Source organism: Nerophis ophidion, linkage group LG10 (assembly GCF_033978795.1).
Source record: "Nerophis ophidion isolate RoL-2023_Sa linkage group LG10, RoL_Noph_v1.0, whole genome shotgun sequence".
NCBI classification, from domain to species: domain Eukaryota; kingdom Metazoa; phylum Chordata; class Actinopteri; order Syngnathiformes; family Syngnathidae; genus Nerophis; species Nerophis ophidion.
The window spans coordinates 66,158,169-66,182,801 of NC_084620.1; the positions used below are offsets into that span (position 1 = coordinate 66,158,169).

Here is a 24,633-nt window from a genome sequence, read left to right on the forward strand (position 1 = left end):
CAGCAGCAATTTTCAATCAAACGTGTTCGATCTTTGAATGAATAATGTTTTCTCCCACCAAAAACCCTGTACATATTCAGGGATATATGAATGACCAAAGACAAAGGTCAATACTACAATTGATGGGCATACTTTTCATCACTCAAGCAGCAGCAATTTCCAATCAAATGTCTCAAACTTTGAATGACTAATGTTCAACCCCACCAAAAACCCTGTGCATATTCAAGGATATCTGACAAAAGACAATTGACGTAACAAAGGTTAATACTACATCTTGTGGGCATACTTTTCAGCACTCTAGCAGCAGCAATTTTCAACCAAACGTGTTCAAACTTTGAATGACTAATTTTCTACCCCACCAAAAACCCTGTATACCGCCCCTAATTCATTTATTTTAGTGACACCTGATCCAAGATGATTAGTGGAGCTGGGGTAATAGGTCATAACAGTGCGTGTTGACTCAACGTTCGATAGCTCAAGTTGGGTTAAAATGAGAATGTTGCCTGCTCATTGGAAATATTAGCAATTAATCAAGATCAATAGCAAACGTAACCCACACAGAGAGTGAGCACTGGTGACATTTACACTTCAGTGATGCCGCTGTGTGCACCAAAAAAAAAAAAATAGACAGACAGAAGCTCGTTAACTTCCCTCCATCATCCAATTTATGACCACAGGACGCGGATAAGGAGTGTATTCCAAGTTTTTATGCTCCAAATACTCTCTTTTCATGCCTAATTTACACATGCAGATGATTAATGAAAGAGTAGCGGTGTGTGTGCGTGTGTGTGTGTTGAGAAGTATGTGAGACGCTCTGGCACTAAAACAAACCGCAGACTGCGGCGGGCGAGAAGTCATGCAGAGAGAAAGTACCGTGGGCTGCTGGAGGTTTTGTCCCATCTGTCTCCCTCAAAAGCACACAGCATCTTGCTGTCACAACGCGCATTTGTAGAAAAGCCGGAAATATGTGACAACCTGCCAAAAACCCTGTGTTTGAATCGGTCTTTTTTTTTCCACTCCCAAATGTTAACTGAAGTCAGAGCGCGTATTTACAGTAATCAATCCGTGCATGTCGTTCGTCTGTTTTAATGCCATCCATTTTGTCCAAGTTAGTTAGCATTCACTGTTATGCTGATGACACCCAACTCTACATGCCTTTAAGTCTGACCAACACGCCGGATTGTAGTCAGCTGGAGGCGTGTCTTAATGATATCAAACAATGGATGTCCGCTAACTTTTTGCAACTCAACGCCAAAAAAACGGAAATGCTCATTATCGGTCCTGCTAGACACCGACCTCTATTTAATAATACAACTTTAAAGGAGAACATTATCACAATTTCTGAAGGGTTAAAACCAATAAAAATCAGTTCCCAGTGGCTTATTTTATTTTTCGAAGTTTTTCTCAAAATTTTACTCATCACGCAATATCCCGAAAAACGGCTTCAAAGTGCCTGATTTACACCATCGCTATGTCCACCCGTCTATTGTCATGTGACGTCACTGCGTGAAGCCACCAGAAAAAAACATGGCGGATAGCACAGAAAGGTATGGCATACTAGCTCTGATTCAGACTCGGATTTCAGCGCCGTAAGCGATTCAACAGATTACGCATGCATTGAAACGGATGGTTGGAGTGTTCAGGAAGGTACCGAAAACAAAATTAAAGAAGAAACAGAAGCTTTTGAGCCATATCATGACAGACAGCGGCACGGGAGGAAGCGCGGACGAATGCGGCGATCGCCTTCTAACCACCAATTGGTATGTGTTTGTTTGGCATCAAATGTGGGTGGAGAGAAAGGCTGGATGCAAATATAGCTACAAATGAGGCATAATGATGCAATATGTGTAACAGGGTCAATTACGTCTTGTAAATAATGTATTTTCTAATGTTTTATTATTGTTATAATTACACAAAATATGTAAATTACCTGTAAATACCTGAATATTGTTTGATGTTTTGTCAATGTGGAACCATTGTCTCGTTGTCCCTCCTACTGCAATAATTACTGTGACACCTGTCTTTTTATATGCGTTGGACACGCCCTCCAACTTCCCTTTTTGTCTACGATAACAGGAGATTGATTAACGTGGACCCCGACTTAAACAAGTTGAAAAACTTATTCGGGTGTTACCATTTAGTGGTCAGTTGTACGGAATATGTACTGTACTGTCCAATCTACTAATAAAAGTATCAATCAATCAATCAGAGGTAGGCGTCCATGCGACGACAGAAAATATTTTGTCTTGTTAAGAACTTTAATTCATTTCTTGTTCATTATTATATTTGTGTAGGGGCTCGACGATGGCACAAGTTTTTAAAGACAATTGTATTCTGTGTTATCAGGTATGTTTTTATTTTACTGTGTATGTAACTATGCCCGCCCTTTTTGTCTACGATAACGGGAGAGGGGCTCGACGATGGCACAAAGTTTTTAAAGACAATTGTATTCTGTGTTATCAGTAAAGTGCAGTGGAGAAACCCATGGTGTCGGTCGTCTTCCATAAACAAAACACACAACGCAGAGGAAAAGACCACAGGTTACATATGTACATGCAGCTAGCCTAAATAGCATGTTAGCATCGATTAGCTTGCAGTCATGCCGTGACCAAATATGTCCGATTAGCACACTCCACATAAGTCAATAACATCAACAAAACTCACCTTTGTGATTTTGTTGACTTTATCGATGGAAATGTGTCTTCTTTGAGTGTCGCAGGATATCCACACATTCTTGCCATCTCTGTCGTAGCATAGCTGTCGTCGGTACAGTGTGCAGAACAAACAAGGGACTTTCGTATCTTTTGACCAGTGGTGCAACTTGAATCCGTCTCTGTTGGTGTTGTTACAACCTCCGACAACACACCGACGAGGCATGATGTCTCCAAGGTACTGGAAAACAGTCGAAAAAACGGAAAATAACAGAGCTGATTTGACTTGGTGTGTGTAATGTGTTTGAGAAAATAGCGGGTTGCTTCACGATGTGACGTCACGGGTGAAAGGTCATTGCTCCGACAGCAAACAATTGAAAAGCGTTTAAATCGCCAAATTCACCCTTTTAGGGTTCGGAAATCGGTTAAAAAAAACATGGTCTTTTTTCTGCAACATCAACATATTGACGCTTACATAGGTCTGGTGATAATGTTCCCCTTTAACATTTGACAACCAAACAATAAAACAAGGCGACTCGGTAAAGAATCTGGGTATTATCTTCGACCCAACTCTCTCCTTTGAGTCACACATTAAAAGCGTTACTAAAACGGCCTTCTTTCATCTCCGTAATATCGCTAAAATTCGCTCCATTCTGTCCACTAAAGACGCTGAGATCATTATCCATGCGTTTGTTACATCTCGTCTCGATTACTGTAACGTATTATTTTCGGGTCTCCCCATGTCTAGCATTAAAAGATTACAGTTGGTACAAAATGCGGCTGCTAGACTTTTGACAAGAACAAGAAAGTTTGATCACATTACGCCTGTACTGGCTCACCTGCACTGGCTTCCTGTGCACTTAAGATGTGACTTTAAGGTTTTACTACTTACGTATAAAATACTACACGGTCTAGCTCCATCCTATCTTGCCGATTGTATTGTACCATATGTCCCGGCAAGAAATCTGCCTTCAAAGGACTCCGACTTATTAGTGATTCCCAGAGCCCAAAAAAAGTCTGCGGGCTATAGAGCGTTTTCCGTTCGGGCTCGAGTACTCTGGAATGCCCTCCCGGTAACAGTTCGAGATGCTACCTCAGTAGAAGCATTTAAGTCTCATCTTAAAACTCATTTGTATACTCTAGCCCAGGGGTAGGGAACCTATGGCTCTAGAGCCAGATGTGGCTCTTTTGATGACTGCATCTGGGTCTCAGATAAATCTTAGCTGACATTGCTTAACACGATAAGTAATGAATAATTCCGCTGGTAATCAAAGTGTCAAAAATAACGTTCAAAATATAAAACATTCTCATGCATTTTAATCCATCCATCCAGTTTCTACCGCACCTGTTTAAGAAGTCGCATTAATGGTAAGAAGTATTTTATTTATTGTTGGTTAGCTTCAGAAATACAATGTTATTAAAAAGAATAAGAGACTTATTACACTCTAAAAATGTTGGTATTACTTAAAAATGCACGCATTTAGTTGTATTCAGTCTTAAAAAAAATATTATATGGCTCTCATGGAAATACTTTTTAGAATATTTGGCTTGTATGGCTCTCTCAGCCAAAAAGGTTCCCAACCCCTGCTCTAGTATTTAAATAGACCCCCTTTTTAGACCAGTTGATCTGCCGTTTCTTTTCTTTTTCTCCTCTGTCCAAATCCCCCTTGTGGAGGGGGTCCGGTCCAGTGGCCATGGATGAAGTACTGGCTGTCCAGAGTCGGGACCCAGGATGGACCGCTCGTCCAGACTCGGGACGCAGGATAGACCGCGCGCCTGTGTATCAGCTAGGGACAACTCTGTGCTGCTGATCCGCCTCCGCTGGGGATGGTTTCCTGCTGACTCCACTTTGGACGGGACTCTCACTTCTATATTGAATCCACTTTGGACTGGACTCTCACAGTTATGTTAGATCCACTATGGATTGGACTTTCACAATATCATGTTAGACCCACTCAACGTCCATTGCTTTTGGTCCCCTTGGTTGCCCACATATGCAGTCCTCTCCAAAGTTTCTCATAGTCATCATTGTCACTGATGTCCCACTGAGGTGAGTTTTTCCTTGCCCTTATGTGGGCTCTACCGAGGATGTCATTGTGGTTTGTGCAGCCCTTTAAGACACTTGTGATTTAGGGCTATATAAAAAAACATTGATTGATTGATTGATTGAAGTTTGTTCAGTTGGGGGTTGTCTTGCATTTGCTACCGGTTTTAGTTAATCAGACGGACGGGAGACTTTGGAGGATTGTTGCTTTCAAGTGAAAGGCTGCCGTGTGCTCACACTCACGTCATCCTGAAGTCTCTCCAGAGAGTGGTGAGGACGGCGGAAAAGATCAGGACACCTCTTCCTCCTATCCAGGAGATCGCAAAAAGCCGCTGCCTGACCAGGGCTCAGAAAATCTGCAAAGACTCCTCCCACTCCCACCAAGGACTGAGGTTCCGCAGCCTCCGAAGCAGGTTCTGTAACAGCTTCTTCCCTCAGGCCGTAAGACTCTTGAACGCATCATAATTAAATTATCCCCTCAACTCCCCCCAAAATGGATTAACTCGCTGGAATAAAAAAGACAATATAACATACATCCATACCGTGGATGCATGTGAAAAAGTGCAATATATTTATCTGTACAGTAATCTATTTATATATATATATATATTTATTTATTATTTATATATATATATATATATATATATATATATATATATATATATATTATTTATATATATTTATTTAATGATATATGCACCTTATTGCTTTTTTTATCCTGCACTACCAAGAGCTTATGTAATGACATTTCGTTCTTATCGGTGCTGTAAAGTTCAAATTTGAATGACAATAAAAAGGAAGTCTAAGTCTAAGTCTATCCTGAAACAAAACAATGTGAGAAAAGCCCTTTTGAAGTAAGATCACAGACTGGCCTATCTTGGCGTGGTTTGTAGTGGTATCAGTGACAAATGAGTCTTACAATATTACCATCCTCGCCGTGTGACCTTTTGTTCACAGCGCCATGCATCGCCACTTGGTTACCAGCGAAAAGGCTAACACGTATCTCATTTCATTTACAGAGTGTCATGTCTTTGCGATCATGTTTTGTTTAGTTATGTTAAATTACTTCAAGACTCCAATATTTCCTGTTTTTTCACTCTTGTTTCCTTGCCAACCCATTAAGTTTTCACCTGTCCCAATGTAACGCACCTGATTCATGCACCTGTTGCCAATCACCACGTCACTTTTTAAACCTGTAGTTGTCAGGCGGTCAGCCTGGCGACATCACCGACTACTCACACTTGTAATCCCTTTCTTGTTCCCTTCCAAGTAAGTTTTTCGTTATTCATGCCATAGTGCAAGTTTTTGTTCTATTTCGTTATTCATGCCATAGTGCAAGTTTTTGTTCTATGTCCATAGTTTTGCATTAGTGTAAGTTTTTCCGTTTTCATAGTCAAGTTTTGAACCTCCGCTGAGAGCGCCTTTTGTTTGTTCTTGTTTATAGTATAATTAAAATATGTCATTACCTTCACGTCGTGTCCGGTCCAATCGCTTTGCACCTCGGTAAAACAATCCACACCAAAGTCCACGTCTTGACACAGAGGTGTCAAAGTGGTTTTCACTGAGGGCCACATCACAGTTATGTTTGGCCCTCAGACGTGAATACTATCATTACACATTCTTTTTTAATGCATTTTATTAGTAGATTTTTAGTAGATGTAAAAAAAAAAATATGGTAAGTTACAATAATTTCACCTCAAAATGGTAAATGGGTTGTACTTGTATAGCGCGTTTGTACCTTCAAGGTACTCAAAGCGCTTTGACACTATTTCCACATTCACCCATTCACACACACATTCACACACTTTGATTGATACACTGATGGAGGGAAATGCCATGCCAGGCCCTAACCACGCCCCATCAGGAGCAAGGGTGAAGTGTCTTGCTCAAGGACACAACGGACTTGTCGAGGTTGGTAGTAGGTGGGGATCGAACCAGGAACCCTACAGTTGCTGGCACGGCCACCCTCCAATTTTACTGTAAATGAAAAAACAGTACTGCTGTTTTAAAACCAAAAAAGGCGGCTCAGTTGCCAGAATTTTACTGTAAAATAATTTTCTTTTTTTTTTTACTGTAGATAAAAATAATGCAACTTTGCAGTCAAATTTTGGCACCTGAGCTGCCAGGTTTTTTTTTGTTGGTTCGTTTTTTTTTTTAACCGCAAATAGTTTGGTGTATTACTGTAAATACCAAGAGTCCAATGAAATATTATATGAACCTTTGGTTAGCAATTTAGTATTAAGTGATGAGCTTTTATTGGCCAACTGTAAGAGACTGCTGGTCTATTTATTTAGAACATGTTTTTTTTCACTTTTTTACACCTGAATTATATTTTTTTAATCATATTTTTAAATGTTTTCATGTATTTCTAATGATTATAATATTTTAATTAATCCATTTTATTTGAAAACTATACATTTATTCACACGTATTAATGTATTTGTATTTTATTGTGTTTATTTTAATGGTTGACTTTTTAATTACCGTATTTTTCGGCGTATAAGTCACTCCGGAGTATAGGTCGCACCTGCCGAAAATGCATAATAAAGAAAGAAAAAAAACATATATAAGTCGCACTGTTCGTTTTTTTTTTTTAACCGCAAATAGTTTGGTGTATTACTTTAAATGCCAAATAAGCACCAGTTTATTACAGTAAAAAAAAGTGTCTAATTTAGAAAAAAATGCTGTAAGAACCACAGTAAATTTCTCAATTTTACCATGAAATCTTTTGCTACTTTTACAACGCACAATTTGAGGATAACTTACTTTGAAATCATTATTAATAAAGTCAAAGTACAACTGATAGTCACACAGACACACTTGGTCTGGTGAAATTACCCTCTGCATTTGACCCATCCCCTTGTTCTACCCGTTGGGAGGTGAGGGGAGCAGTGAGCAGCAGCGGTGGCCGCGCTCGGGAATCATTTTGATATTCAACCCCCAATTCCAACCCTTGATGTTGAGTGCCGAGCAGGGAGGTAATGGTTCCTATTTGTATAGTATTCGGGGTTTGAACTCACGACCTTCCAGTCTCAGGGCGGACACTCTAACCACAAGGCCACCGAGCAGGCTTAGTACTAGTATTTGTTTCTATGTAAAAATAGTTTGAATGTTTGATAATATATTTTATGCATAATTAGACAATATTTAAGTTAACATAATTTGTGATTACATGGAGTACTTTTTTTTTCTCTCAGAAAACAAAGAAAGAATACATTTAGTAAGAAAAGCTACAGTAATTTATTGATACATATTTCCAGGCTTTTGAGGGCCAAATAAAATGAAGATTTATGGTCTCCTGAAAATGAAACGGGAAGATATTGACTGCCCCCTAGTGGTTGTTTGTAGTCTTAGAAGGGAACTCAGGGTATTTTGATACGTACATTAAAGGCCTACTGAAATGAGATTTTCTTATTCAAACGGGGATAGCAGGTCCATTCTATGTGTCATACTTGATCATTTCGCGATATTGCCATATTTTTGCTGAAAGGATTTAGTAGAGAAGATCCACGATAAAGTTTGCAACTTTTGGTCGCTAATAAAAAAGCCTTGCCTGTACCGGAAGTAGCAGACAATGTGCGCGTGACGTCACTGGTTGTGGAGCTCCTCACATTGTTTACAATCATAGCCACCAGCAGCTAGAGCGATTCTGACCGAGAAAGCGACAATTTCTCCATTAATTTGAGCGAGGATGAAAGATTTGTGGATGAGGATAGTGAGAGTGAAGGACTAAAAAAAAAAAAAAAAAAAAGGCAATGCAGTTGGAGCGATTAAGTTATTAGACACATTTACTAGGATAATTCTGGAAAATCCCTTATCTGCTTACTGTGTTACAAATGTTGTAGTGAGATTGTATGGTACCTGAAAGTCGGAGGGATGTGGTGACCGCTAGTGTCTCTGAGGGAATCCACGCAGCTGCAGGAGGACGCAAGCTCCGCTCATGTCTACGGTAAGAGCCGACTTACTACCACAATTTTCTCACCGAAACCTGCCGGTTGACATGTGGTCGGGAACCATGTTCGCTTGACCGCTCTGTTCCATAGTAAAGCTTCACCTTCGAGAATTTTAAGCAAGGAATCACCAGCTGTGTTTGTGTTGCTGAAGGAGGCCGCAATACACCGCTTCCCACCTACATCTTTCTTCTATGACGTCTCCATTATTAATTGAACCAATTGCAAAAGATTCAGCAACACAGATGTCCAGAATACTGTGCAATTATGAGATTAAAGCAGACGACTTATAGCTTGGATCGGGCGGGAACTGCAACCGGTGACGTCAAACGCACACGTCATCATACCGCGCCGTTTTCAACAGGATACATCGCGCGAAATTTAAAATTGCAATTTAGTAAACTAAAAAGGCCGTATTGGCATGTGTTGCAATGTTAATATTCATCATTGATACATAAACTATCAGACTGTGTGGTCGCTAGTAGTGGGTTTCAGTAGGCCTTTAAAACTATTCCAATTTTCGTTACTTATTTTAAAAAACAACATTCTAATTCTAATTACACCTTTTTTTTTTTTACACTTAAGTCATCATTTTCAATGACTTAATATGTTAATGTTTAGACAAAAGTGAAAAGTATTTAAAAAATCCTACTATTGGGCCATGATTATTAATATGGTTGAAATATTTTGTGCAGTTTGTAGTAATGTCATCAAATAGAGGCATCTAGTTGAATTCAACTTTGTTTTTACGAATTGGGGCGGTATAGCTCGGTTGGTAGAGCAGCCGTGTCAGCAACTTGAGGGTTGCAAGTTCGATTCCCGCTTCCGCCATCCTAGTCACTGCCGTTGTGTCCTTGGGCAAGACTCTTTACCCACCTGCTCCCAGTGCCACCCACACTGGTTTAAATGTAAAAATTAGATATTGGGTTTCACTATGTAAAGCGCTTTGAGTCACTAGAGAAAAAGCGCTATACAAATATAATTCACTTCACTTCACGAATGCGTCAAAACAAAAAATGTTTTCATCTACATCAGTGATTCTCAAACTGTGGTACGTGTATCACACGTGGTACGCGGGCCCCATGTACCGGTACGCCAAATAATCACTTGATTCTTATATTCCGACATAGTGTTACTATTCAAACTGTGTGTAATGTTACAGTGGCCCAAAATATGAAATATTCACGTTAAATAAAACTTCTGCCTTGTTTTTAATGAATACAGTAGGCTTACTACGCTACTGTATTATAATGTTGGTCAATATGGTTGTACTCGGAGAGCCAAGTTTGAGAACCAATGAGCTACACAATTCAGAGAGAAATACAACATTTGTAAAAAAAAAAGGAATATTCAAAGACAATTATAAAAGTCAACATACTGTGTGTCCATAAAGGACCAGGAAGACACTGTTCAGCATGTCCCAATTTAAATTACCAAGAATTTAATCAAATATTATATCAACCTTTGGTTAGCAATTTAGTATTAAGTGATGAGCTTTTATTGGCCAACTATAAGAGACTGCTGGTCTATTTATTTAGAACATGTTTTTTTCACTTTTTTACGCCTGTATTTTATTTTTTTAATCATTTTTAAATGTTTTCATGTATTTCTAATGATTATTATATTTTAATTATTTTTTTTATTTTAAAACTATTTATTTAATCACATATACAAACCCCGTTTCCATTTGAGTTGGGAAATTGTGTTAGATGTAAATATAAACGGAATACAATTATTTGCAAATCCTTTTCAACCCATATTCAGTTGAATATGCTACAAAGACAACATATTTGATTTTCAAACACAAACGTCATTTTTTTTATTGCAAATAATAATTAACTTAGAATTTCATGGCTGCAACACGTGCCAAAGTAGTTGGGAAAGGGTATGTTCACCACTGTGTTACATCACCTTTTCTTTTAACAACCCTCAATAAACGTTTGGGAACTGAGGAAAAAACAATTGTTGAAGCTTTGAAAAGTGGAGTTCTTTCTCATTCGTGTTTTATGTAGAGCTTCAGTCGTTCAACAGTCCGAGGTCTCTGCTGTCGTATTTTACGCTTCATAATGCGCCACACATTATGATGGGAGACAGGTCTGGACTGCAGGCGGGCCAGGTAAGTACCTGCACTCATTTTTTACGAAGCCACGCTGTTGTAACACTTGTCTTGCTGAAATAAGCAGGGGCGTCCATGATAACATTGCTTGGATGACAACATATGTTGCTCCAAAACCTGTATTGACCTTTCAGCATTAATGGTGCCTTCACAGATGTGTAAGTTACCCATCCCTTGGGCACTAATACACCACCATTACCATCACAGATGCTGGCTTTTGAACTTCGCGCCTATAAAAATCCGGATGGTTATTTTCCTCTTTGTTCTGGAGGACACCACGTCCTCCATCCATCATCTTCTGCTTATCCGAGGTCGGGTCGCGGGGGCAACAGCCTAAGCAGGGAAACCCAGACTTCCCTCTCCCCAGCCACTTCGTCTAGCTCTTCCCGGGGGATCCCGAGGCGTTCCAAGGCCAGCCGGAAGACATAGTCTTCCCAACGTGTCCTGGGTGTTCCCCGTGGCCTCCTACCGGTTGGACGTGCCCTAAACACGTCCCTAGGGAGGCGTTCGGGTGGCATCCTGACCAGATGCCCGAACCACCTCATCTGGCTCCTCTCGATGTGGAGGAGCAGCGGCTTTACTTTGAGTCCCTCCCTGATGGCAGAGCTTCTCACCCTATCTCTAAGGGAGAGCCCCGCCACACGGCGGAGGAAACTCATTTCGGCCGCTTGTACCCGTGATCTTTTCCTTTCGGTCATGACCCAAAGCTCATGACCATAGGTGAGGATGGGAACGTAGATCGACCGGTAAATTGAGAGCTTTGCCTTCCGGCTCAGCTCCTTCTTCACCACAACGGATCGGTACAACGTCCGCATTACTGAAGACGCAGCACCGATCCGCCTGTCGATCTCACGATCCACTCTTCCCTCACTCGTGAACAAGACTCCTAGGTACTTGAACTCCTCCACTTGGGGCAGGGTCTCCTCCCCAACCCGGAGATGGCACTCCACCCTTTTCCGGGCGAGAACCATGGACTCGGACTTGGAGGTGCTGATTCTCATTCCGGTCGCTTCACACTCGGCTGCGAACCGATCCAGCGAGAGCTGAAGATCCCGGTCAGATGAAGCCATCAGGACCACATCATCTGCAAAAAGCAGAGACCTAATCCTGCGGTTACCAAACCGGAACCCCTCAACGCCTTGACTGCGCCTAGAAATTCTGTCCATAAAAGTTATGAACAGAATCGGTGACAAAGGACAGCCTTGGCGGAGTCCAACCCTCACTGGAAATGTGTTCGACTTACTGCCGGCAATGCGAACCAAGCTCCGGCACTGATCGTACAGGGAGCGGACTGCCACAATAAGACAGTCCGATACCCCATACTCTCTGAGCACTCCCCACAGGACTTCCCGAGGGACACGGTCGAATGCCTTCTCCAAGTCCACAAAGCACATGTAGACTGGTTGGGCAAACTCCCATGCACCCTCAAGAACCACGTCCTCTGTTTCCAAATATAATTTGAAATGTGGACTCGGCCTTTGAAGTTTGCGCCTATAACAATCCGGATGGTTATTTTCCTCTTTGTTCTGGAGGACACCACGTCCTCTGTTTCCAAATATAATTTGAAATGTGGACTCGTCAGACCACAAAACACCTTTCCACTTTGCATCAGTCTATCTTAGGTGAGCTCGGGCCCAGCTAAGCCGGCGTCGTTTCAGGATATTGTTGATGAATGGGTTTGGCTTAGCATAGTAGAGTTTTAACTTGCACTTACAGATGTAGGGACCAACTGTAGTTGCTGACAGTGGTTTTATGAAGTGTTCCTGAGCCCATGTGGGGATATTCTTTACACACTGATGTCAGTTTTTGATGCAGTACCGCCTGAGGGATCAAAAGTCCGTAATATCATCGCTTACGTGCAGTGATTTCTCCAGATTCTCTGAACTTTTTGATGATTTTATCGACTGTAGATGGTAAAATTCCATAATTCCTTGCAATAGCTCGTTGAGAAATGTTCTAAAACTGTTCGACAATTTGCTTACAAAGTGGTGACCCTCACCCCATCCTTGTTTGTGAATTACTTAGCATTTCATGGAAGCTGCTTTTATACCCAATCATGGCACCCACCTGTTCCCGATTAGCCTGCACACCATATAAGTGTTTGATGAGCATTCCTCAACTTTATCAGTATTTATTGCCACCTTTCCCAACTTCTTTGTTGCTGGCATCTAATTCTAAAGTTAATGATTATTTGTAAATAAAATATGTTTATGAGTTTGAACATCAAATATGTTGTCTTTGTAGCATATTCAACTGAATATGGGTTGAAAAGGATTTGCAAATCATTGTATTCTGTTTATATTTACATCTAATACAATTTCCCAACTCATATGGAAACGGGGTTTGTATTAATGTATTTGTAATTTATTGTTATTTTTTAATGGATGACTTTTTTAATTACCGTATTTTTCGGAGTATAAGTCACACCTGCCGAAAATGCATAATAAAGAAGGAAAAAAAACATATATAAGTCGCACTGGAGTATAAGTCGCATTTTTTGTGGGATATTTATTTGATAAAACTCAACACCAAGAATAGACATTTGAAAGGCAATTTCAAATAAAGAATAGTGAACAACAGGCTGAATAAGTGTACGTTATATGAGGCATAAATAACAACTGAGAAGGTGCCTGCTATGTTAACCTAACATATTATGGTAAGAGTCATTCAAATAACTATAACATATAGAACATGCTATACCTTTACCAAACAATCTGTCACTCCTAATCGCTAAATCCCATCAAATCTTATACGTTTAGTCTCTTACGTGAATGAGCTAAATAATATTATTTTATATTTTACGGTGATGTGTTAATAATTTCACACATAAGTCGTGCCTGAGTATAAGTCGCACCCCCGGCCAAACTATGTAAAATACTGCGACTTATAGTCCGAAAAATACGATAATACGATTTTTGAACCCCTTCCTTTCATCACTGTACAGCAGGGGTCACCAACGAGGTGCCCGCGGGCACCAGGTAGCCCGTAAGGACCAGATGAGTCGCCCGCTGGCCTGTTCTAAAAATAGCTCAAATAGCAGCACTTACCAGTGAGCTGCCTCTATTTTTTTAAATAGTATTTATTTACTAGCAAGCTGGTCTCGCTTTGCTCGACATTTTTAATTCTAAGAGAGACAACATTTAAATATAATTTGAAAATCCAAGAAAATATTTCACAGACTTGGTCTTCACTTGTTTAAATACATTAATTTATTTTTTTACTTTGTGTCTTATAACTTTCAGAAAGACAATTTAAGAGAAAAAACACAACCTTAAAATGATTTTAGGATTTTTAAACACATACCTTTTTACCTTTTAAATTCCTTCCTCTTTTTTCCTGACATTTTAAATCAATGTTCAATTTGTTTTTTTATTGTAAAGAATAATAAATACATTTTAATTTAATTCTTCATTTTAGCTTCTGTTTTTTCGACAAAGAATATCTGTGAAATATTTCTTCAAACTTCGTATGGTTAAAATTCGAACAAATTATTCTGGCAAATCTAGGAAATCTGTAGAATCAAATTTGAATCTTATTTCAAAGTCTTTTGAATTTCTTTTAAATTTTTTGGTTTGGAAAATCTAGATGAAATAATGATTTGTCTATGTTAGAAATATAGCTTGGTCCAATTTGTTATATATTCAAACAAATTGCAGATTAGATTTTAACGTATTTAAGACATGTCATCAAAATTCTAAAATTAATCTTAATCAGGAAAAATTACTAATGTTCCTCGATAAATTATTTTTTTGAATTTTTTCAAAAAGATTCGAATTAGCTAGTTTTTCTCTTCATTTTTTTTGGTTGAATTTTGAATTTTAAAGAGTTGAAATTGAAGATAAACTATGTTTCAAAATTTAACTTTCATTTTTTTCCTGTTTTCTCCTCTTTTAAATCGTACAATTATGTGTTTTTTTCATCATTTATTCTCTACAAAAACCTTCCGTAAAAGGAAAAAAAATTTACAACGGAATGACAGACAGAAATACCCATTTTTTTTTATATATATAGATTTATTTATTAAAGGTAAATTGAGCAAATTGGCTATTTCTGGCAATTTATTTAAGTGTGTATCAAACTGGTAGCCCTTCTCATTAATCAGTACCCAAGAAGTAGCTCTTGGTTTCAAAAAGGTTGGTGACCTCTGCTGTACAGTCCATCCATCCGCTGTTTCACATTTTCTATTAGAGGATAATAACAGCTGAACGTTTAAACACAGGACTGTCACGTGGGGGTCGCATCTTTGTGCAGGATCGTTCCTCCAAAGCAACACGGACACTCCGGACGAAAACGTCAAAGGTAGGATCTGATTTAATAAAGAATACACTGTACAAAATAGACAGAAACAAACAAACGAAAAAGTGTGCCGAATGCACGGGTAGCTAAGGCGACAACTTAGCACAGGAATTAGAACAGGCATCAAGAACAAAAATAAACCAACTTGATAGTTGCATACCGCAAACAACGAATCCACACCGAGTGACCGGAAAAGGCAGGCTTAAATAGTGTCTCTAGATTAGAAACAGGTGTGTCCCAAACAGAGGCAGGTGAAAATCATAGTGACAAAAACAAACAAGGAAGTGCAATCAGGAACTAAAGAAGTCCAAAAACTAACAGAACCTAATCAAACTAAACATGATCCGCGGACCACGGATCATGACAAGGATGAGTTCAGTATTAGTCATTGCCGAGACATGAACAAAGGTTGAAATAGCTCTGCTTCTTCCTACTCCTTTTCGGACAAGGTTGAATTGTGCACGTGTTAGTAAACGTGCTGTCCTCACTGCAAAAACTGAAATGTAAGTAAGATGAAATATCTCAAATAAGGGTGATATTTGCTTATTTTCTGTCTGGTAAGATAATTCTTCTCACTAAGCAGATTTTATGTAAGAGTCTTTTACTTGTTTTAAGGGTTTTGCTCCTAAATGATCTCAGTAAGATACTACAGCTTGTTTCTGACATTTTATGACCTATTTTGAGTAAAATATGCTTGAAACTATTTTTGTCCAAGTGTCCAAAAGACACCCAGCAATGGTGCACAGGAAGGCGGGGAAGAAGAGGGGGAAAAGGCGGCCAAAATGTTCAACAGTCCCAATTGTGTCCAAAATACCTCCCCGGGGTTCCAGTACCACGAGTCCCGGGATACAAAAAATGTCCAAAACGCACCCAGGAAAGTCCCACGGGAAGTGGGGGGGGAAAAATGAGAAAAGTCGGCAAAAGTCCCCCAAAATTTTCTAAATACCTACCCAGGTTCAAGTCCCAACCGGGTTCGAGTTTGAGTTTGAGTGCACACTCGAACCCGGGTGGGACTTTTGAACATTTCCCCGACTTTTCTCCCCACCTTCCCGTGGGACTTTGCTGGGCGCGTTTTGGACAGTTTGGGCATCCTGGCCGGCGGCGAAACTTGTGGGACTCGAACCTGTGTAGGTATTTTGAAAATTTTTGGTACTTTTGCTGACTTTTCCAACTTTCATCCCCTCTCCACATGGGACTCGAGTGGGTGTGTTATGAACATTTAGGGCATCCCGGGACTTGCGCGGCCATAAGATTTTAAGTTAGAGTGTTTTACTTGTTTTAAGTGTTTAGGTCCTAAATGATCTCAGTAAGATATTACAGCTTGTAGCTGAGATTTGATGAACTATATTGAGTAAAAACATGCTTGAAACGAGAATATCAAATGTTGCAAAGCTGTGTCATCAACACTCACAAGTATAAAACTACTTTTTAAAGTAAGAATTTCTTATTTTAAGAATGTAAAACAAAATCATGACTTTGACACAATTTTTTCTCATATTAAAACAGATGACAGCCAAAATGAAACAATAGAAAATATGTGCTCGTATACTGTAGTAGTACACTTGTTATTAGTGAGATTATACTTATTTTTAGGTATTTTTGTGTTAATTTAAGTTAGCTAATTTTACTTGTATTGGAAAGTCTTGACAAACCAAATTTTCTTGTTCTATTGGCAGATAATTTTGCTTAGTTCAAGTAAAATACCCCTCATTTTTCTTTTTTTATTTTCTTGTTTTTGAACACTGACTTTTTGCAGTGCTCCGCAACCCTAGGCTGTTTGATTGTTTGTTTTGTCACTATGATTTTCACCTGCCTCTGTTTGGGACACACCTGTGTCTAATCCAGAGACACTATTTAAGCCTGCCTTTTCCGGTCACTCGGTATGGATTCGTTGTTTGCGGTATGCAACTATCACGTTGGTTTATTCTTTTTCTTGATGCCTGTTCTGATTCCTCTGCTAAGTTGTCGCCTTAGCCTCCCATCCGTTTGGCACACTTTTTCGTTTGTTTCTGTCTATTTTGTGCAGTGTATTCTTTCTTCAATCAGTTCCTACCTTTGACGTCATATCAGCAGGAATGAGAACATGTTAATGATATTTGTGCGTGTGACCGGAAAAACCCGCCTCGGTCTCGTATCTTAATTGGACTCCGACATGAATGCGGCAGCCTGGCTATTCACAAAAAAGCTGTCGAGTTATACCGCAGCAGAGCCACTCATCATTTCACAGTACAGTGCCTTTCAGCCTGGCTTTTTCTGGCACCTTAAAGATCATTTCATCAACCCCCCTCCTCCCAAAAAAGTGATGTCACGAAGATCCACCGTGTTCCAAACAGACTTCGAGTCATTCCGAAAAGCGTCGGGGTGAGCACGTTTGCTTGAGAAAACAACAAGACGAGCTAATGACTGCGGCCGATTCAGCATTTTGTTCTTTAAACAGCCAGCGCACAATCACGGGGGGGAAAAAAAGGGGGCGAATTATCATAGAGGGTCATTAATAATGAATCTGTGAGCTTGTCTTATGAGACTGCCTAACATATCCAGTAAGGGGCTGTTGACACAAGACCTCTTTTTGAAATAATAACCTTATTAAGATGGGTTTGTTTTGTTTACAAGGGAATTTGCAACATATTTAAACTTTTATGATGGGCGATATCTGAAGGTTTCTTACTTTTGCTGTTGACCTTGGTGTGGATGTTCCTGCATTTTGGAAGTATGGTGGAGTTACAAAAACATTGCAAACAAAAAAATAACTTTAACAAATGGTTAAAGTTAATGTTAAAGTACCAGTGATAGTCACACACACACACCAGGTGTGGTGAAATGACTCTCTGCATTTGACCCATCCACCCCCTGGAATTAAAGGAGAGCAGTGAGCAGGAGCGTTTGCCACGCTCGGAAATCATTTTGGTGATTTAACCCCCAATTTCAAGGTTTTACTACTTAACACTGGATGTGAATTCTCCCTGCCCACTGGGTGTGAGTTTTCTTTGCCCTTTTGTGGGTTCTTCCGAGGATGTTGTAGTCGTAATGATTTGTGCAGTCCTTTGAGACATTTGTGATTTGGGGCTATATAAATAAACATTGATTGACTTACGTATAAAATACTACACGGTGTAGCTCCAGCCTATCTTGCCGATTGTATTGTACCATATGTCCCGGCAAGAAATCTGCCTTCAAAGGACTCCGGCTTATTAGTGATTTCCAGAGCCCAAAAAAAGTCTGCGGGCTATAGAGCGTTTTCAGTTCGGTCTCCAGTACTCTGGAATGCCCTCCCGGTAACAGTTCGAGATGCTACCTCAGTAGAAGCATTTAAGTCTCACCTTAAAACTCATTTGTATACTCTAGCCTTTAAATAGACTACCTTTTTTCGACCAGTTAATATGCCGCTTGTTTTCTTTTTCTCCTCTGTTCCACTGGAGGGGATCTGGTCTGGTGGCCATGGATGAGGTGCTGGCCGTCCTGAGTCGGGACCCAGGATGGACCGCTTGCCTGTGTGTCGGCTGGGGACCTCTCTGCGCTGCTGATCCACCTCTGCTTGGGATGGTTTCCTGCTGGCTCCACTGTGGATGGGACTCTCTCTGCTGTGTTGGATCCACTTTGGATTGGACTGTCACGGTTGCCTTGGATCCACTATGGATTGGACTATCACGGTTGCGTTGGATGTACTATGGATTAAACTTTCACAGTATCATGTTAGACCCGCTCGACATCCATTGATTTCAGTTTTCCTGAGGGGGGGAGGGTCCTCTCCAAGGTTTCTCATAGTCATCATTGTCACCGACGTCCCACTGGGTGTGAGTTTTCCTTGCCCTTATGTGGGCTCTACCGAGGATGTCGTTGTGGTTTGTGCAGCCCTTTGAGACACTAGTGATTTAGGGCTATATAAATAAACATTGATTGATTAATGACTTGGTTTAAACTCACAACATACCGATCTCAGGGCAAACACTCTAACCACAAGGCGGCTGAGCAGGTGCGTTTTGGGTGCATTTTGACTCTAATGGGAACCGTATTCATCAATGGTACCATTTAGGTTATTTTGGGACCTTTCCAGTGTCACGGTCAGGGCACATTCCAATGCGTCATCTGTGCCTCATGACGAGCGCAGCGTAGGCCACGCTCTCTCAGCTGACAGCGCGCTCGAAACACGCCCCTGCTCGCGCTGAGAGCAGCACGCCCACGCAGCTACAGGCCTGCAGACGATTGCCTTTCTACACACCTGGAATTGATGAGGGTGAGCTGCTTAAAAGACCAGTGGACCCAGTGATCCTCGCTGGAACTTGGTTCTCATATGGTGAACCGTAAGCGAAGCTTTATGCTTTATTTTTGTTTCCTCTCCGTGGCTTGATGTGTTCTTTGTCTTCTCCCGTGTTTCAGCAGTTATTCATAGTGTACCTGTTTTCCTTCCATTGCCCTGGATTTGGACTGCCTTCCTCGTTCCTCGACTCCTTGCTCGCTCCGGATCCCCTGCATGCCCCATGGACTGCCTCGTTCATTCGCTCTCATCAACACTTGGTAAAACACACTCCAGTTAATCTACACACATAGTCACACACATACACTCTTGGATTATGTCACACTCCATTACATAGTTCAGTAGTATTGTTTATTATTATTATATATACATTGACTATATATATAATAAATTATTGAACATAACTGCCACCTGGTGTCAGTCTGCCGTCACATCCCCTTAGAAAACATAACATCCAGGGCCTAATTGCCTTTAATTCGGACCTCACGGATACTTAGAAAATGACGCAGTAGTTAGGATATGATGAAAATAACCCTCCTGAGGGTAGAGAAGTAACATCTTTCAAGTCACGTACAATTCGACTATGTTTTTTAAGGTGGCGTTTTGATTCCCCAAAAAAATTCTTGAGGGGTTTGAACTCGCAACCTAGCGGTCTCAGGGCAGACACTCTAACCACAAGGCCACTGAGCAGGTTAATGGTAATGTGAGGAGGAATATTATTCCTAAATTTAACTCTGTATGCCGTCCGATGCCACCCGTAAGCCTCCCTAGGGAGGTGTTTAGGGCACGTCCAACCGGAAGACCCAGGACACGTTGTAAAGACTGTCTCTCGGCTGGACTGGGAACGCCTCGGGATCCCCCGGGAAGAGCTGGACAAAGTGGCTGAGGAGAGGAAAGTCTGGGCTCCGACCTCGGATAAGCGCAAGAAGAGATGGATGCATGGATGGAACTTTTTATATAATATATTAGCTTTATCCTTGTTCTACTCCAAGAAAATATCGTATATTTTTCTGGACTATAGAGTACACCAGGATTTAAGCCGGACACACAACATATTGGAAAATACATTTTTTTCATATATAAGCCGCACCGGACTATAAGTATTTACACAGAAAGATTGTGTACATGTAATGGTTTCCAAACGGCGCCAATTTTAGTGTTGCCAATCCGCCTATCCCCCGTTCCATGTCCTTGGAGGTGGGAGGAATCCGGGGTACCCAGAGGGAACCCGCCCTGTCACGGGGAGAACACACAAAGACCCTTAGCCTGGGAATCGAACTGAGAGGCACGAGCGCTAACCACTGCTTCACCATGCTGCCCTGTCACCAACACTACGATCTGCAAAATGGCATGTGAGCGCTACATGAGGATTTTAAGTTGAAAGTATATGTACGACCTTTCACTGGACAACTTGCTAAACACGAACATACTAGCTTTGTTAGACAAGATCATAGACTGTATTGGACAATATAGTTTACATACAAAATCTCCGTTCCCATTTATTACAAGTCATAAGACATAAATGCCTGACTTACTTATCAAGGTGGAAATTAGCAAGTTTGACCTCAGATGAAAAAAATATTTCAGCCTTCAATCGTCTCCATCTTTCAAAGGCATCCCGATCTAAATCCTCGTTTTGTTCCTGGCTTTGTCATGAATAAGTTGAGAATTGTAACGACGCCTTTTAGATTTACTAAGGTCTGACATGTTTAGTAACTTTACCAGTGGCAGTAGTAACTGGCAACCTGGATGTGGCACTCTCACAACATTTTTAAATCGGTCAAACGGTGGAGGGCGGGGTATCAAAATTAAAACAATAATATTTTGGGGATGTAGATCTAATTTTGAAATGACCATACCCCTACCAATATTAGTTATAAAGGTATTTGAAAAGAACATGATTTATTAATGTATTTTGACATTTTAGGACCATTTAATAATGACTTGATATTAAATTACTACGTATGGCACATTTGATATGGATAATAAACAAGCAAACTTTTTTATTGTGCACAAAATACATTTATATTTGCTAAAAAAAAATAAAAAAAGGAAAAATATTTTTTCTAAATATTACAAGCGGTAGGAAATGGATGGATATTAGGTCTGTGCTTGCAAAACATATGTTTCTGTCCTAAAAATCTGCTTTTGCGACCTCAACATTAGGACACAAATATAACGCCAAAGGACGCTGTTCTTCATTGACGACATCAGGGCGGAGAACAGATATGGTCCGGTTGGAGAACTGTATTTTTGAAAGTTTACCGAGTCGGTCAGCTGTTTTTAGACACCTCACACCAGAGGGCTAGGACAGCTCTGACGAAGGCTGAACTGTCAGCCAGTTAATAAACCTCTCTTACACGAAAATATTTGTCTGAACACAAACATTTTTCACATGACAATATTCTGTTCTCAAGAAAGCTACCTTAAAAATATATTTTCTTGTACTAAGAAAACAATATTACAATAGATGAGAGTACCAAGGAGAGAGATCCCCAATTGGACACAGGCGCTAAACCATATCAATTGGGGTAATTATCTCACCCTTAATCATGTTAGTGAGAACTGTAATGAATTCATGACTGTTATCCAAGAAACCGTGTCTGCATTTACCAGAAAAACTCAAGCAAAACCATCAAAAAAGAACCACCTCACTAATTAAATGAAAGTCTACGGACATTACTGGAAAAATTATTACGACTTGTTGGCATAGTGATGCCAAATTTGTCCCTTTGTGGATGCGTCGACATGAACACAGCAACGGTAGGTTTAAATGATTTATTAAACTTAACAAAAGCAGGCTATGAACAAAAACACTGGAGCTAACAGACAAAATAAACCAAGGGCGCTAGCATAAAAGCTAGGAATAGAAAACGGAAAAACTATACTTGGCACAAAGGCACACAAAAAGGAAAAACAATTAATCAGCGTAAGAGCTGGAATAAAACAAAGGCTTAGCGTGAAAAGCTAGCGAGAATATACATACGTGTAGTAGACAGTCGTGAATGTTGCTCGAAGGCAAATTAGAGTCCCAGAAACAATAACGAAAAGGGGCGAGCTTAAATAAGGGAGTTGATTAGAAGAAACAGGTGTGCATAGATAATAAGGGGCAGGTGAACTGATGAGCTACCAGGGTGACAGACTAAACAGGAAATAAAGACGTCAAACAACGGAGTGATACCAAAATGGAACAATAAGCAACAATATGTGGAGATCCGAGCAGCGGATCGTAACAAAAATTAGATCATGCTCTTAAAATATCAGGTAAGGAACCAGCAGAGTGGGAAAAAAGCCTTGCTATTACCATATATATATGACTTATGACACAAAAAGACTTACAAAGTTTGTGAATAAATAAAAAGTGATCAAAATAGTATCAATATTACGGACATCCTCGAGTTATGTTGAGAGTTATGTTATGATCTGCTGCCTGGATCATATTATGTTTAGGTTTTGAGTCTTTTTTGTATTATGTTCTCTTAATGTTTGACTTAGTTCCTGGTTGTACTTCCTGGTTTCTTCTGTCACCATAGTTACGCATTAAGTTCACCTGCCCCTTGCTTTTGACGCGCACCTGTTTTCTGATTGCTGTCCTTATTTAAGCCTGCCTTTTCCGTTCATTCAGTCTTGCTTACTAGTTTGTGTTCGCACAACAGTGACGACCTTGATTCCCGATTCTGGTGACCAGTTTTGTACTTGCTAGCTTCCGCGCTATGCCTTTGTTTTGCTAGCTTACATGCTAAGTCTTTTTTTTTATTCCTCTAGCTCACATGCTAGCTCTTTTGTTTTTTTCTATCTCCCATGCTAGTTCTGTTCGTTTATGTCAAAGTCTGATTTAATTTTTAATAAATCATTTATTTCTCACCTTCACGCTGTGTCTGAGCCTGACTGCATCCAAGAGACAACGAACCCGCATCACGATGCCACGCAACCGTCACAAGTTAACGAGGAAGCCAGTCACATGATTCGTGGCGTAGAGGAGGAACCACAGATCATTTCTCCATCAACAACAATGCTAATGATGCAGATTTTGTGAGAGTCATTAATAATTACTTTGGGGAAAAAAATATGATCCAGAACCTTGTATTTTGGATCCCAAACACTAGGTGGATGAGTGATATGTTTTAGAAGTGAGTGCCAAACAGATGTACTTAGCTTTATTGATACACTATAGCATTAGCAGCAATGCTAAGTGCTAAACATACAAACTAACCATAATAAAACAAACACCTACTTTAATATATCCACTTTTGTTGGGATGTCGACCGACATATGCTCACATAAAGAATCAATCACAATCCTCAAGGGTTAAAAAAAAAAGTTGCTGCAACTAGCGGCTTTTTGTGTCTTTTTTCACCATCTCGAAGGATGTCAAAGTCGACCAGTCTCCTTTTTGTCTACTAGCTGGTGAGAGATGCAGTAATTACAATCGAGAATTTAATTCTTAGCAAGTTTGAGATGAAGCAAAAGCAGCCGCCTACTCAGTGTGTCAACAATAGCAGCGTAAGATAGCATTAGCTCACTGCTACCAATGCGCTTATACTAATAATATCAGTCCTATTAGGTTTAATTTTCAGGTCACGACATGTAAATGGTGTATTGTGTAGGCTTCCTAGATATTTTTTTAGAATGTATAATGAGTGCAACAGGGGACCCTCCATCTGTTGACTTAATTTTTAGCTATTTATTTACTACTTTGAATGCATAAAATATATATATATATATATATATATATATATATATATATATATATATATATATATATATATATATATATATATAGCAGACTTTATGAGAGCCAACAAACATAATAAAACATCACTTACTGTACAATGTCTGCCGTCATCAGGATGCCGACTGCTCGGATATTCATAAATTAGACGTAGACTTCGACTACCTTTCATTGTCATTCAAATTTCAACTTTACATTGATTGATTGAACCTTTATTAGTAGATTGCACAGTACAGTACATATTCCGTACAATTGACCACTACATGGCAACACCCGAATAAGTTATTCAACTTAACGTTCACGTTAATCAATTCATGGTAAACGTTACAGATAAGAACTAAATTTTGTTACATTAGCTCATGGTAGTACAGCATAAAAGAGCAATAAAGTGCAGATATAAATAAATAGATTATTGTACAGATAAATATATTGCACTTTTGCATATGCATCCACGTTTATGGATGTATGTTATATTGTCTTTATACTCCAGCCAGTTAATCCGTTTTTGGGGGAAATTGAGGGGATTACTCCCATTTAGATGAAGAATGACTCATAAAAAGGGGTGAGAGGACTAAGCCTCTTTTTGTGT

General features: G+C 39.9%; 1 long non-coding RNA gene across 1 annotated transcript in view; it reads right to left on the reverse strand.

Moving 5' to 3' along the window:
* Positions 1-2,389: 2,389 nt before the first annotated feature.
* The window catches only part of LOC133559937 (uncharacterized), a 121,290-nt gene continuing 99,046 nt past the window's right edge, over positions 2,390-24,633 (reverse strand). The window contains exon 5 of the long non-coding RNA XR_009808346.1: positions 2,390-2,892. This is a non-coding gene — a long non-coding RNA (uncharacterized LOC133559937). The remainder of the gene's footprint in view (positions 2,893-24,633) is intronic.